The sequence below is a fragment of the Pteronotus mesoamericanus genome, unplaced genomic scaffold, assembly GCF_021234165.1.
Source record: "Pteronotus mesoamericanus isolate MK-2021 breed Mesoamerican mustached bat unplaced genomic scaffold, CSHL_Meso_final contig_182, whole genome shotgun sequence".
Lineage (NCBI taxonomy): Eukaryota > Metazoa > Chordata > Mammalia > Chiroptera > Mormoopidae > Pteronotus > Pteronotus mesoamericanus.
The window spans coordinates 28,341,170-28,356,874 of record NW_026555078.1 but is presented as its reverse complement, the minus strand read 5'-3'; the positions used below and the strand labels follow the sequence as shown (position 1 = coordinate 28,356,874).

The following is a 15,705-nucleotide window of genomic DNA, read 5'->3' as shown; positions in this document are numbered from 1 at the left end:
TTCTAATTCTCATAATACATCATGAGAGGAAGTATTTTGTGGAGAATCAAACTGGGGCTAATAATTTAAGGGAGTTGCTTAAAGTCATAGAGCCAGTAAGTAGCCCAGCTGGCATAGTGGAGGCAGATCCAGTGGTGAGCTGATAAATGTTTAACAACCAGCTCTTCAAATGTGTTCTTCATGCCTGTTGGCTAATATTTTCATTGAAGATAAAAGTAAAACTACAAAAATGTACCATATGAGAACATGCTTGTCTAGGATGAGAGTGACTTCTTTGCTGAATCAGACATTTGCGTGTAACAACTATTCACGCTTTTTAAGTTTTATCTGCATTATTAATATTTTCTCCATCACTTTCTTAAGTCTAGACAATCAACAAAGCAATAAGTCAAGCCCTGATTTGTGGCATTTGCTGACTTCCATGGTGTAAACTACCAAAGTGAAGTCGCTTAATGTGACGTTTGGAAGAGACGTGAAATAACATTACAGAGAATTTTTACCATACACATACAATATGTGTAAGTAATCTCAAGTATAGATAATAGTAAGATATATTAAAATAATTAGAGGGTGATGCTTTTTAAGTGTCCATTACCTCTGTTTAAAATTTACTTGATTGGAAGTTTACAGCTGGCAAAAATTCCTAAAAATTTAACAGCCAGCTCTCCTAAGTACAAGCCAGCTCCACACACCATGGCATGCTCCTTCCACTCCTTGACTCTCCTTGCTGCCTTTGTTGCTGGCACACATAAGCTGGGGATGATCCATAGGCTACCGGGGAAAACCTGGTTACCCGTCATTACTTTTAGTAACTGGATAGTTGCTACCACTCCCACACTCAGTTTTCTCTTCTGTTAAGGATAAGAACCACAATCCTTACCCTGCCTGCCCACAAGAATTGTTGTGAGGATTAAATTGATTGGTCTAACTGGCAGCGGGGAGCCAGATATGGGAAAAAAAGCCTTTGTGATGATGGTCATTTCATCACTGGTTTTCAACCAGGCCACCATTATTAAGGATGCAAAATGGATTGCAGCTTTCAAAGGTATGGTTTAGTTTGAGATCTTCTGTGATGCCTGCATTAGACAGTAAAAATAAAAAAAATAAATAAAAAAAAAGATGCTCTCAAGAAGTCCAAATTTTTCTAGTCTTTACTCACTAAAAAGTTAACTGTATTAGGAAAAAAAACAATTTTTTCAAAGCTTTTAATGAACTCATTTCTAGATGCTGTTGGATTGTCTGAAAAGAACTCTTCCTGGGGTTGTGGAATGCTTCTTGATTTCAACAGTTACATAAAGGCCCTTTGATTTTTAATTTTGATTTTTCAAGATGCTTTGCTTTTTGGTCCAGATCAATTCACTACATTATATTGCAAGGATTGTGCCCCTCTGCTCAAGGTGGTCTCCTAATTGTAAACTGGCTTAAGTATCCCAAACATCCTAAGTTGAAATTGTAAAAGTGAGTGATCTTATAATATATTGGCTTTGAGTTTGCCAAACTTCTCTTTGGTCTATAGACAACTCTTTCTGCCAATCCTCTTTCCCACATAAAGCCCTTTGCCCATGCTGATCTCTCTGCCTGGAAAACTCTCCCATGATTCTTTGCGAAGTTGACTCTTTTTCATACTTCAGCTCAAATGTTACCTTCCTAGAAGGGCCTCCTTGTTTCAGGATCACTTCCCTGACATAGTTCCTTTTTTATTTCCTTACAGCACTGATCACAATCTGCAATTTCCTTATTTATTTATTTATTTATTTATTTACTTCTTTGTCTATATCCCTCATTATAATATCAGCTCCTTGGCAGTTGGGTATTTGCCCACTGGTGTCATTATCTACCCCTAACACCCAACACAGTGCCTAGCACAGAGCACACAGTAACTATCTATTGAACAGATGAACTTGTCTGATAAGAACCACACCAATGTTGTAAGGCTGTGGTCATATACACTTCTCTTGAGGCAAGAGCCTATTGTAAAGACTATCCAGGGCTTGGCCTGTATTGCTTACAGTGTCCACATTTCTCTCAGGGACCCAAGGGAACCCAAATGGCAACAGAAGACTGCTGACTTCCTTCTGCCCCATCCTAATGGGGCTGCTCCAATGATGCCACAGGACAGAAATCTCTAGTCTTTTTCATTCTGTGACAGTCTTTTAAACAGCGAAGTTTTTCATGACCTGATATGGTGGGGGCAGAGGGATGAAGGAAGGACGACTGAGCTGAGGGGCATCCCCTCCAACAAAATTAGTTTAGGGGCACTATTCACTTATATGTATTGCTCCTGTGGAAACCGTGTAGCAGAAGCTATAATTTGGACTCAGCTAAAGAAAAAAGAAAAGAATGGGGGAAGTAAAGGAGATAATAAGAAAACAGAAGAAAAAGAGAAGAGTAATAAGAAGAAAAGAGAGAAGAGGAGGACAGATGAAGAGGATGTGTGTGAGGAAAAAACACGAAACAGGCAGTGAAGGAGGAGGAGGAATCTATGTTCTGTTTGGCTCTGTAACTGGGGTAGCGACTGGCTTCTTCGTGAAAGGATGAATGGGTCAGGCGAGGGGGGTTCTCAGGAATGCCCTTGAAGGAGAGTCACTTATATTGCTGAGATTTATTGTGAGAGGCCCAACCAAGGCTATCTCAGGGATGACAATCCTGGGCGGATTCTCTATAGTAGTTTTGGAACCAGGAATGTTAACCTTTTCTTTAAATCATGATCGTGGAAGAAAAGAGGGGAGAGTATTACTGATCAGTCTAAGCTTTAGACTCCTCACTGAAGCCCCAGCCCTCACCCCAAGTCTCCCAATTACTAAACTAATAGCATACACTTAAATTCAGGACTTGCAGGCCAATCTTTTAAGAAAAATCTTTTTTCTCTTTGGTAATTGAAATATAAGCAGATTTTCAAAGCAGTGTAGGATAATTTTAATATATACCTACAAAAATTACTAAAATATGGTTATGGCAGTATATTCCCACTGTTTCACAAAAACTATAAACGTCCCTAACACGTGTAGGCCCAAGCAAAATCTCGTAGTTCTAAAGAAAAGAAAAAACTTTTGCCCTGGCTGGTGTGGCTCAGTGGACTGAACGCTGATCTGCAAACCAAAAGGTTGCCTGGTTCAAGTATTAATGTTTCTCTCTCTCTTTCTCCCTCCCTTCTTCTCTCTCTAAAAATAAATAAATAGAATCTTTAAAAAAAAACCCATATAATCCATTAATTATTACATACTTTAAAAAGAAAACTTTTAACACTCTTTTTTTCCTATGTACTTTTGCCCCTTTCTAAATGGTTACCAGTAAGTTTTTTGCCCTTAATATTATATTTAGGAAATATTTATTATAATATTTTGGAAATATAATGTTTAGTATTAGGAACGGAATATTATATCAAACATATTTATTCAATATTAACAATATTAAGATAACTTTGTCCCAAATTTTAAAATGTTAATCTTACAACCCATGAGTTTCCTAGTTCATACCAAAATGTCCCTGTAAGCTGTACCGAGAAATAAGAAATAGAGGAGGGTACAGTTTTATTGGCAGTTTTTGGGACATTGTGCAGACTCCTTAAAAATTTCTTTGTTTGTATTTTCTCTTTTTCTACCTCTTTTTCTACAACCAGCTTCTCCTATAAGTATAGAACAGAGAGAAGAAAGGTATAGATGACTACAGGAAGGAGGCAGAAAGACAGGCAAGACCTTCAAGTTCAATGCCGCTACTGACATTGGCCGTCCTGGTTCTGCTTTACCAGAAAATTTGTTTCCTAAGACACTCCAAAAAGTGGTTGCCACATAAGCAATTATATTTCAGAATGGTAATGAGTCCACTAGCATGCTAATCATGCTGTTACTTGTCTAAAGTATTAAGGATTGCAATAAGGCAGAGTAACAACGATCTTTGATCTAATTTTCCTTTTTCTTTTTTTTTGACAAGTGTGTGAAGAAGTAATTAGGAAATGTGTCTTCACATGATACTGGGACTAAGGGCAGAAGTGAAGTGAATTTAGTTTTACTTTGTATATCTGGAAATGATGCATCGTCACCTTACTCTAAGAAACTTTAACCCCCAAAATATTGGGTAGAGTGATTTTTGCTTTCCTTGAAGATTTGGCCTGCCAGTGACCATTTGGTGATACTGTTTGATTCTGTCGTTAGGTCCCAGGCTTAAAAGTGAAAGGAACAGTACCTTCCCCAAAAAGTCATGTTGAAGAAATTGAAAATGGCTTTTACAGCTTTAAAAGCAGCTAAATGATGAAAGACAGAATAAGAGTTGGGCAACAGAGAGTTTTTAGTAGATACAACTTGTTCTCTGCAGGAAGCTCCTGAGGTGAAATGGGAAAGGCCTCATCACAAATTTGCCATTTTATTGGCCAGAACCCAATTTGGCTATTTTTCAGTGTTCTTTTTAAAGAACCTGTCTCCTACAATGAAGTACGTATTTGTTTTGTCTTTGTATATACCAGAGCATTTACAAAATGGTTATTTCTTTTAGACTTCTGTTTATGCAAATATGGTGGTCAAATCCATGAACAGGTTAAGCTTCTGACAAGAGAGAGAAAGGCACCCAAGCCAATGGGAACCCATGCTGGTGATGTACTTGCTCTAAAGTTCTGATTCATTGGCCGGCTAGGGTTTGTCATTCTATCCTCGGCGTCTGCAAACAGCGTGGGTCGGGTTTTCCGTAGTCTAGCTAGCTAAACTGGATTTTGGCCGCCTGCACGTGTAGTTTCAATTAGGTATAGCTGATCCCTAACTCTTCATAGAAGCAGCAGTTATATTTCTCATTATCCTCTAGATTTTGAAAACTCCTCCTTTCCGTTAACCTCTCTGGAGGTCGTTGGAGGTCCCCAGTGACAGGACCATGTGACTGCCTTACACGTGCAAACAAATACAGTGTGGGATCCCACGGGCTAGACAGAAAACCTGCCATTACCTCAGAGCATGTGCCCTGTACGTCCACGTGGGTGGCTGGTGGTAGAGTTCATGTGTCGCTGCCCTGCGGAACGCGAGGTGTGTGCCTGGGACACTTGCGTGGAGGGCTCCCCGGGGGCACTGGGGAAGAATGGCTCCAGAGCCGTGGAGCATGAGGTGGGGGTGTCTGGCAGCGGCCTGGAACGCGCGCATTCTAGCTACAGCAGCCAGGCGGCGAATAGGCCGCGACCGCGCCCGAGAGAGGTCGAAAGGGCTGGGTCGGTCCTCGGGGTTCTATGGACCGCGTCTCCTCGGGGAGCGGGTGTGTATTTGCAGGCAGGTGTTAGTGCCGGAGCGAGAGGCGTGTACGCCCTAGGGAGGGCTTCCGTGTCCCGGCACCGCAGACTTCCTGGGTTGGAGAGGCTGTCGATTTCTCACTGCTCTAATAGTCGCACACTCTGTCCAGCTCCGGTGCCCAGTTCCGATTTGGGATTAGGCTACTCCTTCCAACTTCAGCCTGCGGCCCTGCCCTTCGAGGAGAGAAAAGCTGGGTAGGGTAGTGGCGTCATCTACGGCTGCCCCTCCCCCGTCCGCAGGCCGGCCCTCGCCGCAGTTCCTGCCCAACGACATCCGGGTTTCTCCAGATGGCTCTGCCGCGCCGCAGCCGTAGCGGCGGCTGAGCCGGCGGGGCGAGGTGGGGCGGGGCGGGCAAGGAGTGGGGGAGGGGCGGGCACAGCTCCCCCGTGAGCGCGCCTGCGCGGGGACGCGCTTGAGGCGGCGGCGGCTCTAGGGGCGGGAGCGCGCGCGGGAGCGAGGGAGCAGTGGTCTCGGGGCGGCCCGGCCCGCAGCTTCGGGTGCTCGGGCGGCTGCAGCTCAGGAACGGGTGGTTGGGGAGGGGGGGTGGGGGGGGCTCCAGACAGGTGGGGCGCGATAGCGATGAATCTTCGCCTCTTCCTCAGAGACCCGCTCTCCGCCTCCCGCTCCAACGCCCGGATGATCTGAGCCGCGAGGGCACCGAGAGCCGGGGTCCCGGACACAGCCCGGTTCCTCCCCTCCTCTGCCCCCTCCCCTGCCCGACCTGGTCGGCAGCCGCCGTGGTGACCCCCTTCCCGCCCCCTCCCCGGCCGCCGTCGCCGCCGCCGCCTCGGCCGACCAGGGACCTGCCTGCCCGCGGCTGCTCCGGGTAAGCGCGAAGTCGGGCGGAGGGCGGGCGGGCGGGCGGCGCGGGCCTGCACGACGGCAGCGGCGACCAGGCCTGGGGCCTGGGGCCTGTAAACAAGCCGGGCGTCTGCCCGGGCGCTCCCGGGAGGAGACGCGACAACTCCACCCCCTGGCCCGGCCTCCTCCTCGGAGCCGGGCGGCGGGCAGCGAGGGGTTAACGCTCCGCGAGGGCGGTGGCAGGGAGGCGGGGGCGGGGTGTTTGTGGCGGCGGCCGGGAGAGGGGGCGCGACCCTCGGCCGGGTCGGGTGTTCTTAAGGCGACGCGGGTGAGGGACGTGGGCCGGCCTGACGCGGCCCGAGAGCAGCCCGCGGAACTTCTCACGAGCGGCGAGGGGGCGCCGGGAGCCCCCACCCGCCCGGCCGCCCTGGGCTCCAACCCCTGGGAGGGAGGCCCGGAGAAAGAAGGGGAGGGGCTTCCTTTTGGACCGGACTTGGCCTCGAAACACTAAATTCTGTAGCGTTTGCTTCAGGTTTTATAGGGGGCAGAGCTGAGAGTGAGGCTCCTTCAGAACTCAAGTCAGCGATGCCTCCGATTCATTCATTATTAAGGCATCGAACAAATCCATTGAATTAAATCACACTGATTTCTTCTCGTCTTTTTAACCGTGTAAATTGTATAAGTTCTTGATGTTAGCGTTCGGTTGAGGTACGGTTCTGTTTTGTTTGTAGGTTTAAACTATTTTCTGGCTGTGGAGAGCCCTATACCAAACGTAGTTTTAGATAGGTTTTGAAAATTTCGTCACCTGAGATATTTTTCCTTTTCCTCAATCACCGCATGGTACTTAAAAATCCACAGAGGTCATACTTCAGTTGTTCAAGCCAAGAAATCTATGCGCCACCCCGCACCCCAAACCTTAAGTTTTCTGCTAATCGGAATATTGAGCCGAATGCATTCTAAGGAGTGATTGGAAGAGTATCGGAGGTGTAAAAATCTATGAGAGATAGGTATTACTTTTCCACAGTAAGTGATTTTAACATTGGAAGAAATCAGAAATTTAGAAAACGGTTCTGAGGAATAAGCCTTAATCTTTTCAAATTTGCACATTGGGATTTTTAAACAGCCACTTTTTAGGCTCAAATAGCTACGAAGAGTCAAAATATTTATTTGAACAATATTCTACAGAGGCTTAGGGGTTACAGAGCCCTCAGAGTCCGGCAGGGCTTGCTCTCTGACTCCTTAACTGGAACAACCTAATTTTTTTATACATTTTATCTTTTTACGTGTTGAGGCCTTTGCTAAAGATTGTATTTCTGTAACTCTACAGATTAGAAAACTGCCAAGGAAGATTGTGACCGACTCCACTGCCTGTTTTCTAATCATACATGCTACCTTCATTATTTTAATATTTCCTTTGCCCATAAATTGAAGCACAGACATTCTTTGCCTGATGTTATGGTCCTGTTCTTATGTAGTGGGTTGACCAAAAAGTCTGTTTAGTTTTTCCATAAAACAAAAAACATTTTTTATTTTTACCAATAACTTTATTGATGTGGATTTTTTTTTTTTAGGATGTTGGCCATATCTCCCGCTATTGGCTTCTAGTGGTTAGAGGCCAGGGCTGCTGCTAAACATCTTCCAATGCATGAGACAGCCCCACAGCGAAGAATTATTTGGCCAAAAGTTACTTGTAGCTAGAAACTCCGCAAACCACTTTTGACACGGTTTGATCAATCACGGCACCTTCTCCATACGCTGCACAACTCTTTTTCAGTTGTGTTTTTACCTTGAAATAATAAAGCATGATAGACTGGAAAAGTTGCATATCTTCTTCCATCTTCAGTATTAAAATGGCTGCACAGAAATTCAATTTTGATAATATTTTTTTTAAATACATGCTGGTATGACAGCTGTCAAAATACAATCTAACAAAATTGTTTCAAATGAAGTTAAAGACAACTAAGCAGTACCACAGCCATTTTACAGGGAAAATTAAATAAGTTATTGGCCAACACAATGTAACTCATGTTATATCTGATTAAACATTCAGTCATGTAGACATGATTGCTTTTAACTTAATGAACTGTACTTGGAAGTTGCTTAAGACATTTTTGATTTGATGTCATTAAACATTTTTCACATCAGTGAAGTCATTTTGGGAGAGAGGTGTATTAAGACAGGCAACGTTAGGCCAGGTACCTTATATATTTGAGAAATAACATGGTTGAATGCTGTGGTCATCACAATTTTTTTTTTTAACGTGGCATAAGTATAAACGTGTGTGTATATATACATGTGTATTTTAACATGGATTGTATGTGTTTATATTTTAGTTTGAAGGGCTGATGACCATAATTACAGTATAAACTGTTGAAGCAAACACTGCACTAGGAGACAAGAATTGTTTAGTCATGGCTCTGCTCCAAAATGTCTGTGTCCATGACAAGCCCTTTAACCTTTTGAGTCTCAGCTTACAAATCAGTAAAGCCAAAAGGATAGATTATATTATCAAATGTTCTGTCCAGTTAGATTTTTTTATTGTCTTGTTCAATATGCTTTGAACAAATGCCTGGTATGTACTTTGATGTTTCAGCATTCTAAAGCTGATTTTCTTTTTAGGTTTTGTCTTATTTTCAAAAATTTTAAGTTGGTAATTGTTCTTTAGGAAAAATATTCCAGTAGGTAGCCTTTGTTGACTTTTCTATTAGGATTAGGAAGTCTAGAAAAAATCTGGGGAGGAAGAAGATGGAGATTGCACAGGAGACAAAGGGTAGTTGAAACTACAGGTTTGAATAATCATGTGGCCCTTGACAGTTTGATGTAAAGGGTATTACAAGAACACATTATGAAGCTTTTTCTGTCAGTTCTGGTTGGGTCTTGCTTATCTTGTTAATAAACCTTCATTTGAAAATTTGTTCCCTAATATCTAATTTCTTCCCCCAAAGAAATCTATAGCAACATCATGTTGTCACATGGTAAATATTGCTAAGCAGTTACTGAAAATCTGTAGTCTTTGAGTTCGTTCACATTCCAGCTAGACTGTTTATTATAGTGGCTAACAGTGTAGCTCATTCTCGTTTAACTATGAATGTTTATTTACTTAATAATTTAAAAGTAAGGACTGATATAACCGTATTTTGCCGTGTATAATGTGCACCCACATTTTTGGCCCAGATTTTCAGGAAAAAAATGTTCCATTTTAATTTTTAATTCAATTATTTATTTATTTATATTTAGATACTTGTTTTTTATATTATAAAGGAATTTTAGCTTTTTGAACATGTTATAGTACAAGACATTTATGTAACGGATAATTCCACAAGAAGAGATACAGGGTATTTTAGGTATTACCCATGTACAATGTGCATCCTTGTTTTTCCCTCAGAAATGTGGGCAAAAATGAGCATTATACACAGCCAAGTCCACAGGGAGCCTGTTATCCCTGGAATTCTTAGCCATGAGAACTGGATTAATTTCTTAAAGTGTAAGCCTGTGATCATGTAGAAATAATTAATTATAAGTTGATATTTTGGTGATCACCCCAAATGATTAACTTTTGCATGGGCACCAGACCCTGAATGTTACTCTCTTTTTTTCTCTCCCTCCCCCGCTCACAAGTATCACAATGTTTATTGACAGATGCGGGTATATGAAATTAGGGCATGTATGTGACTTGATAATGAATGTTGCTCTTGACTCCTTTCCATCCTTAATAGAATTAGAGGAAGGAGGCAGCCATGTAAGAAAGCTCAAGAGGAGTCCTATAAAGGTTAAGCAAGAAGATACAACAAGGTGTGGCCCTATAAAACACATGGATCTTGGGGCAGGGGGAAGGTGTTTTGAGGCATCTAGGTAAAAATTTGTATCTTCCTATATCTTCGGTAGTAAGTTTATGCCAGAATATGTTGTTTTCCATCTGAGATAATATTGGTGACAAAATTTTAACAATTCAATTTCTTCATTTATTATTTCACTCTTAGCCTTGATGTATAAATTCTCTGAATTTCCACCCAGATCTTTATATGAAAGGAGTTTGGGTTAAGTATATGAAAGTCAAAAGATTGATTATATTAATTTTTTCTTTCTGTGTCTAATGTACTCCATATTACTCAAGAAACAATTTTATATTTTATTATGAGTCTCCAGGGTATATTCCTTGATGATTTTGACCTTTGTATGTCCTAGCCATCTATGTTCTACCTAAATAATCTCTTCACCCAGCTTTTGTTTTGTTACAAGCTGAAGCTAGTAAGGAGGAGCTAGAGAAAATAGATAGTTAAAAGAAAGGTGAGCTTCAGTATACCTTTATCTTAAAATGTTTTAGACTTTGGAGTTTTTGTGAGAAACTGAGGGAAAGGTACTGGATATTAGTGTATATTAATAAAGTAGACTTGATACTGTGTTTATAAAATTAGAAATATTTTAAACATTCCTTCAGTAAAATGTGCAATAAAGGAGGGAGCTTGAGTTTTTATAATTATTAATATGTTTGTTTGGAATCCATTGACCAAATTAATGTAGCATTCATATTTAGGATCCAGTTTGAAAGTCATTAGAGTTTCTGTGGCTAGTATGATTTGAATTAAAATCCTATGAGACCAAACTACTTTTACATCAGAAGAAAGTGAATAATAAAAGCCATAATTTATTACCATTTATTTGTGTCAGGCTGTAATTTTCACCACAACCCTGTAAAATATATGATGTTATCTCTTTCACAGATGAAGAAATATAGGCTCAGAGGATCAAAGTTACATGCCAAAATCTGATTTAAAATTATTATCAGATATAAAATTATTTCTAAAATATTTCTGAGTGGATTTTCCCCAATTAGATGATCCTTCTTGTTCCTACCAGTCAAAATTTGAAAAGCTGAAAGTTAATACTTCTGATCCAGATTCCTAGAATTAAGAGTATAAATTTAATTAAGCCAATGCAAGGTTAAAACATTCAGAAAAGATTTAAGAAGTTAAGTTCATTTCTTCTCAAAGTTTCAGAAATCAACAGAGCTAATTTTTTGTCTTTAACTATTATTGTTCAGGTTGAGGAGTGGAATCATGTTCTCACATGTTGATATCCTTAATGAAGGACTAAGGGAAATGTTTTTGAACTTGATCTCTCCATCTCTCCCTCTCTCCCTCTCTCCCCCTCCCCCCCTCCCCTCTCTCTGTAGAGCCACATTGAAAGCTACAGAGAGGAGAAGGTAACACTTCCCAGTGGGTTGATCTTGGGCAAGCTACTTGATTTCTCTAAGCCTCAGTTTTCTTTATCTGCCTATTGGAAAAGCCTTTCTAATAATGTAATCTTGAAGATTAAATGAGATAATTATATAAAGCAGTTGACATATTTTTTACCATGAAGAAAGTACCAGAGGAATATGGTAGCTGCTATTATTGAGTATATGAAATCTTGAGATACCTGGGTGAATAGAGACTTAGTGCATAGTGCTAAGAGTGCTTAGAGGGTTGTCTTTGAGTATAAATTTAACTGAGAGTCTGGAAGTTGTTAGAACTCTAAGAGAGTGAGTAGACTTTAGAAGAGGTTGTAACAGTTGTGGTTATATAGAACTTGTATATGAATAGACTAAAAGTTAAGAGGTAAGAAGAGAAAGTTGAGTATAAGTAGATTAATTGGACTTTCTGAAGCTGGAGAAAAGTAATGAGTTTAGAGTTAATTATTAGGTGGGAATAGATGGTTAAATAGAGGATAAAAAGTAAGCAGTAAAGGTGTATGTTCAGAGTAGAATGCTTAGTAAGTGAGGGAAATACAGGAAAAGATGAAAGAATAAGAAAATGAAATTATTCTAATTAACTTTGTTCTTTCTGTAAAAAGAATATTTTTCAAGATTTTATTTATTTCTAGAGAGAGGGGAAAGGAGGGAAAAATAGAGGGAGAGTAACATCAATGTGTGTTTACCTCTTGTGCCCCCAACTGGGGACCTGGCCCACAACCCAGGCACGTGATCTGACTAAGAATTGAATGGTGACCCTTTTTTTTGCAGGCCCGCACTCAATCCACTGAACCACACCAGTCTGGGCTGTAAAAAGAAGGCACTAAAGCTTTATATATGGGTCCTGGGTTATTTAAAGTTGAAGAATTGTATTGGAGCAATTCCCATCTTCTTACCTCATACCTAAACCATGGCTTTAGAACTCAGCCTGTCTTTACCACTAACATTTTGTATTGCATCTCCCACCCGCATTCTATAAACATCACAAAAGTCATCCTAAAATACTATTTTCATCATATTATTTATCTCTTCAATATATTGTACTTAGTGACTTCTTTTGCCTCTAAAATAAAGTTTAGAATTCTTGGTTTGGCTTTTGGCACTTCTGTGATCGGACCTCAGGACTGGTCTGTCTCAACCAAACTGATACACTTGCCATCCATGGAACACACCATGTACTTTTCTTTCCGTGTATTCTTGTCTGTGCTAATTAGTAGCTTGGAATTCTTGCCCTTCCTTCTTCACCTTTTGTTTTCTCCTTTATCAAAGCTCAATTCTAATATTTCCTCTTCTACAAAATCTTTCCTGATCATCAGAGTATTTCCTCTCCTTTTCTCTACTTCCTAGCAGTAGCTACTGTATTTTATGTATGGCTTTAATCATAATTTACAGTTAGGTATTTGTGTTTTAATTCTAATTTTGTATTCAATTTAATTATAAAATTCTGAAGGGCAAAATATAATAACTTTTTATTATACCCAAAGCCTATCACAGTGCCTTGTGTTTAGTAGGCATTCATATACTTTGTTAGTATTAAGCAAAATCTACCTAAGTGGTAGTGATTGCTGTAAGAAGTGGTGAAAGAAGTTAAGAGCTTTCTGGGAGCAAATATATTTATTATATTTATTTTATTATTTATTTATTATTTTGGCTGAACCTGGGTATTTAAGAGTGAAGATTATACAAATCTGAAATGTGACAGAGTTTATGTTGGTATAGAAAATTAGGTTGATTGAGTCTGGATCTAAAGGTTTCATTTTAATTTCCTGTATTTGGGCTTTGAAGCCTAACAGGACATTCATAATCATGCGTCTCTTTCCAGAGTTAACATTTGCAAATATTATGAACTATACATCCTTTTAAACGGAGGAATTGTGGAATCACAGTAATTAGACATTGTATTTGCAACTATCAACTGACTTAATGTGAACCAAATGAATGTCTGACGTATGAATAGTCTGTTCATTAAAACTATGCTAAATTTTAAAACTTACCAAAACTGTTAACCTATTTCCGGTACCTAGAAAATACATATAAAATTTTCTTTATTTAATTTCTAAATGAATAACTTTATATAGGCAGTTTGTGGATGCTTAGATTCATTTATTGGAGTATGATACTAAGGAAACCATAATCAAATTTGATTTTTGTGTATGTGTGCCTCTTCATGTTTTTCTAGCCTTGACATTAGCTAGTAACCATAATAGATAACATTACTGAGCACTTAAATGCCAGGCATTATTATAGAAATTTTCAAGTACCATCTGATTAAATATTCATATCTATATGGGATATATACTATTATTACCTGTATGTTAATAGATGAGGAAATTGAGACAGAAGTTAACACATGTCATTGGACTGAGCAAAGTAATTATGTATGAGAGTCACTGCAGTTTTATTGCTACTGCTAAAAGAAAATCTGTTGGCAATTGTGATGGATTAGAAAATGTTAGTGTAGGAAGGATATGACTATAGTTCCATTTTACCCAAAAAGTGAATCTTGTGATTGAGTTGAGCTCTGAGGTGGAAGTGTATGCTAAATTTGAAAAGTACAGTATTGCATGTTATGTCAGCTCCCTTTAGAATTTTTCAACAAGAATTATTACATTTTTAATATTAAAAAAATATAAAATACAGCAATAATGCAACTAGTCCCACAAGCCATACACAATTTTGTTTTATGGCTTATTTTATTCATGTTCATTACTTTGCAACCCACTGACATAAATGGTTTCATTAAGTCCTTTATTCAAATGAAATGTTCAGTGAGTTTAAGAAGATAGTCTTAAATGTAAGCTACCTAATTGGTCTTATGATAGAGATTATACTATAAATGGAACATGTTATATTAAGATTTATGAAAAATAAATTCCTTGAAAGCAGGGACCAAGTTTTATTTGTTTTAAATAGGTGCTCAATATATGATTGTTTAATCTTAGTCTCCCTGCTCATTTTCTGATGATCACATGACAAAATTGAATGTGAGCCAGAAATATATCAGACTATGAAAGAGCATAGGTCATGTAAAATCCAGTTCAAATTTAAGCTGGTGCTGTGTATTCATCAGTGATATGACTGTCTCAGGTAGGGATGTAGATTTTGTTTTATTCTGAGTCATGCTATACGTGGTTTAATTTTTATTTAAAGAATATGGTCAAGAACTGTCATGCTATTTCAAAGAATTAGAATTTTAATTCATTGCCAAGTTTGAATGAATATCTTGGCTTCATAGCATTGTTCCTTTATTCTTTAGAGTGAGTGGTAAAAATTGCATTAAATTTGGTATTCCGTCTATAGGAGATGAAGCTTGCTTACTTTTGTTACAAAATTAAGAAATGAAAATATTAATGATAAGCAAGGAGAAGCTGTGTATTATTTTGCGGTGTTTTGTTTGTTTTTTTTTGTAAACAGAACAATAAAACTTAGCTAGGTTAAGAAAAACATCTTTGAAGTATGTCATCATGCTTCAGAATGTAAATAGGCAGTAAATAAAGTTTTCACTTTTTTTAAAGTGGTAGAATAGTATCCTTGCTCAGAGTCTGTAACACTGTTTTGAACGTCAAGAGGCCAATCTTAGAATTGACAGCTTAATCCTGTTTTACCACACGTCTGTTGTCTTAATTTTCTCGATCTGTATAAATGCTTCCTGATACTCTAAGCAAGTACTTCAACGACTTCCGGAGCTATCTAGTGTGATCTGTAGTCTACAAAATAACAAAGTGGAAATGGCAGGATACAGTTAGTTTGCAGGTCAACCTCTATGGGAGTACCTGGGTGGAAAAGAATTCCTAACTGTAGACAAGGGAGAAGTTGCAATGATGGCTGTTATTCATTTGTTTTACATATTAATCAAGTTCCATCATGTGATAATTACTATGAATAAAAAGGCCTGATTCCTTCCCTCATGGATCTTAAAATCTAAAATGAGAGATAATTCATTCACAGGATTCTGTGAGGTCATGGCTAATGGTAGATGTATTTCCTGAAACAGGAAACTGGGTAGGAGAAAGAGGTAGGGAGAAATTCATTTTGAACCATGTCATTTGAGGTGTGGCTAATCAAGTATAGAAGGTAGTTTGTGTCTGTGTGTATTTTTTTTTTTAATCCTCATCCAAGGATATGTTTATTGATTTGAGAGAGAGAAATGAAAGAGAAACTGATCAGTTGCCTCCTGCATGTGCCCCACTGAGGGTGGAACCCACAGCCTTTTGGTGCTTAGGACGACACTCCAACCAGCTGAACCACCAGACCAGGGCTGTGTGCGTGTGTAATTTTTTAAAGCTAGTAGAAAGATGAAATAGTCACTCTAAAAAAAAAAAAATCCTTTCTGTTACTTTCTCGGCACCCTTTTCCGTACATACAAAGCCTCTCAAAGATGGACTCAGCGAATGATTCTGTTTTAAGAAT

General features: G+C 39.4%; 1 protein-coding gene across 3 annotated transcripts in view; it reads left to right on the top strand.

Moving 5' to 3' along the window:
- Nucleotides 1-5,551: 5,551 nt before the first annotated feature.
- The window catches only part of PPM1A (protein phosphatase, Mg2+/Mn2+ dependent 1A), a 30,799-nt gene continuing 20,645 nt past the window's right edge, over nucleotides 5,552-15,705 (top strand). For 2 of the 3 annotated variants that reach the window (XR_008528634.1, XM_054567477.1), the window contains exon 1: nucleotides 5,797-6,090. The gene's annotated coding sequence lies outside the window, so the exon portion shown is untranslated. Of the gene's footprint in view, nucleotides 5,602-5,796; nucleotides 6,091-15,705 lie in introns of those variants that run through there. The other variant, XR_008528635.1, reaches the window with a different exon arrangement.